Raw genomic sequence first — 3,792 nt, 5'->3', positions numbered from 1 at the left:
ATGTATATAAGAATACAGAGGCTAATGCATTTGCCAAAAAGACAGACCATCTCTTCCCCCCTTCCATCAAATAATCTGAAAATTATAATCTGAATTTCACTTAAAAAAGGGCAAGTAGTGGGATTTAAGCACAAGACTGCCTTACAGGTTCAGTCTATCAAGCCCCAAGGGAACACAGTGCTTATTTTACCCGCCTTGCTGCATATCACAAGATACAGAAAATCATTCCCATGCTGAAATCAATGCCTGATGGTTGAATTGGGCACCGTAGTTTATAGTTTGCTGAAGATGCTCAGGCTATTCCTGAGGGTCTCCAAAAGACAACTCCGTAAAGCACACCAGCAGCTTGCCCAAAAAGACCATATGTGTGTGAGAATATTTCACAGCTCAGAAAAACCTTTGCAACCCTTTCAGATTTCTTGAGGGTGGTTGTCATGAGGAGAAACGCAACCCCATGCAGACCAGAGGTATTTCAGGATAAGGAGGACCTCAAGGCAAGGCAAAGAGTATAACCTCACAGGGATATGGGAGGAAAAAGTCCCAGGGGGAAGGCAGTCATTAACTCAGCAAGAATTTGGGACCAATCACTACACAAGGACCCTGGGGTGGTGTTGATGTGATTTTCAAAATGTGGTTCATCTGATCCATGCCTGACCTGGCTGTAGTAAGAAAGACCTGGCAGGAGAGGATCAGGAACAGCAGGGGTTAATGCCTGCTGAGAGAGGCTTGTGTGGGGGTTGAAGGTGGGCAGTGACTAATTCATTCCCTGCAAGCTCCTCAATGTCTCTTCCTCTTCATCCCAGCCATTTTCCAGGGAGGGTCAGCAGGGAGGGGGCACGCAGCAGCCCCCAGAGCTCACTGCTGCTTGCCAGCCAGTTGATGGAGCCCAGGGCCACCGATCCCAGCCTGAGCAGCCAAGCCAGACAGGGCAAATAAAGCAGAGAGGAGGGATCACGGAGCTAGGATTACTTTCCACACTTCCCTGGAGAACCATTTTTCTCCAGACCCTTCAAGGCAAATCAAATGCATTGTTGTGTTAAAAACAAGTTACTCTTGGTTTGTTTGGGCTTTAATGACTTTGGTTATCGGAGCTTTTCAGGAGGACTTTGCTGTGCAGATCTGTAGTGTATGAGGAGCTTAAGGAGACCTCCTGCCCCTTAATTCCTACCTCCTGCTGCATCATCTTAGGCCACTTCCCCATTCCTCCAGGTCTAGCAAATACATCAGCAACAGAAAGCAAGGCACGTACCTACTCCACTGTGCAGGTCCCTGGCTTTTGGAAGCTCACAGCAGCTGCTGGCAAACACCAGTGTCCAAAGGCAGGTTTGAAAGGGCACTGTGCTCTCTGCTCCCCCCATCACAACACTCACACCCCACAGGACCCGGAGGTGCCACAGGCTCAGTGTGACGGGTGTGAACACACACTCACACCTTCGCTGTCCTTCCCAGCCAGGCATCCTCCACCGCACGCGAGGGACATGGCTGGTGCCAGAGCCCCAGTGCTTCAGCCAGAGGACAGGAGGGGATGCTAGGCTGAACCTATGTCCTACTCTCCCTGTTAGGAGGAGCTCACTGGAAGCTGGGCTGGGTCTTGGTGACCCTAGAAGCAAGGCCATGTTTACATAACTTCTTCCACTTAAAAGTTTCAGAGATGAAAGCTCCATCTAGTGCCTCGCCCCCTATCCAGGTCACAGAAGAGTTCCTTAGGGAACTCTATTCCATTGACTAATGGAATGTGAGCCCAGGGGACTGCTTCCAAACCCTCCATGCCTGGGAAAGGAAGGAGCAGAGAGCTGAGCAATTGAGTCTGATGCCTGACCAGTATCAGTTCTCTTCACAGCCTTTGAGCATGGGACCCTGAGACTTTCTTTTCCTGATGTGCTCAGCTGATGTGCTACACAAGAGCTCGTGAAACAGCTCTACTACTCCTTGCTGCCTGCAGTAAGACAGCTTGAAGCAGGATGGAGAGTAACAGCAGCATGGGGACACATACCTGAGGGCTTCTTCTGCTTCTGGATTCAAGGACTAACAGATTAGTAGAAGGTGTCCCTGCCCATGGCAGGGGGATTGGAACTAGATGATCTTTAAGGTCCCTGCCAACCCAAACCATTCCACAACTGTGGTCATGTTTCAGCTGCACACAACTGTTTATCCACCCTAGCACGGCCCTTCTCCAGTGCTTCCTACCACATGGAGCTCTCTGCCCCATGCTGGATCCAGCACCCTTGCTCACCAAACCTCTCCAGGGTGCATCCTTCCAGCCTGATTCTGCTCTTAAGAAAGCCAGCACCCATCAAAAACCACCAGCCACCCAAGCAGGCAGCACTCGGCGGGGGTGTTAGAGCCCCAGTTAATTCAGGGTGCACTATATGTTCTCACTGCCTCATTCCTGGAAGGCATGAAGTTATACCAGCTGCCTGCTTGCTCAAGAAGTGTGAAATTCTTTCTCTGACCTTTTCTGTTATGTTATTAAAAGGCTTCATGGCCAGTTGTTTCAGTAAAAAAATAGTATTTCAATATCTGTTGGTAGCTGGGGCAGAACTGGCCCATATCTTCAGGCTGAGTTCTGCTCACCTCCCTGCTTCACCCCAGACTCACACAAGGCATGTGCCACTGCGTGGGACCTCTGAGCCTCTCTAGCCTGGCCTTTCCTGGCACAGTAGGGTCTGGGGAAGGAGAAAAGAGAATTTTCTGTGGGGAGAGGCCACTAATAAGTGCAGAGCCTCAGACAGCCTGCCTTCCCCTCTGCTCAGCCATCAGGCTGCAATAGACACAGCTCCAAACTGCTGTGATTTGTGTTACCTGGAAGCTTTGGATGGAGTAAGGAGCCCTTCGTGCTAGTCTCTGCAAAAGCAAACACACAAGAAATCTCTGGCCTAAGGGGCTTATCACACAGGTAAAGGATCATGAATAAGTGCAGAGCCTCAGACAGCCTGCCTTCCCCTCTGCTCAGCCATCAGGCTGCAATAGACACAGCTCCAAACTGCTGTGATTTGTGTTACCTGGAAGCTTTGGATGGAGTAAGGAGCCCTTCGTGCTAGTCTCTGCAAAAGCAAACACACAAGAAATCTCTGGCCTAAGGGGCTTATCACACAGGTAAAGGATCATGATTAAATTAATGTTGGAAAATACCCCTCAAAAACCAAGTCCACCCTTTAACCCAGCACTGCCAAGCCCACCACTAAATCATGTCCCTAAGCATCACATCTACATGTTTTTTTGAACACTTCCAGGGATGGTGACTCCACCACTTCCCTGGGCAGGCTGTTCCAATGCCTAACACTCCTTTCACTGAAGAAATTTTTCCTAATATCCATGCTAAACCTCCCCTAGTACAACTTGAGGCCATTTCCTATTTCCTGTTGCTTTTTACCTGGGAGGACAGACCTATCACCACCTGGCTACAACCTCCTGTCAGTTTCAGTGAGTGAGACGGTCCCTGCTGAGCCTCCTTTTCTCCAGACCAAATACCTCCAGCTCCCTCAGCCACACCTCATCAGACTTGTGCTCCAAGAGCATGGAGGCAGGAGCCAAGGCTGCCTTTGGGTGCACTGTGGGCTCCTGCACAGGGCAGGAGCTGTTCCTGTGAAGCGTGGACTATCCAGATGTTCTTGGGCAAGCAAATGGCTACCTGAATCTATGTGATAAATGACTTTTAGGGACTAAATTTAACATACAGATGGATGGATAGACAGGGAGCTGCAGGGAGTGCAAAGCAGAGCGGACAAAATCTTAGAGGGCAGACAAGGCTGTGCTGTGCCAGAAAAGTGACTGAAGTTTGCCAAGGAGCCC

The sequence above is a fragment of the Acanthisitta chloris genome, unplaced genomic scaffold (assembly GCF_000695815.1).
Source record: "Acanthisitta chloris isolate BGI_N310 unplaced genomic scaffold, ASM69581v1 scaffold7791, whole genome shotgun sequence".
NCBI lineage: Eukaryota > Metazoa > Chordata > Aves > Passeriformes > Acanthisittidae > Acanthisitta > Acanthisitta chloris.
Note: the sequence above shows the minus strand (reverse complement) of the source record.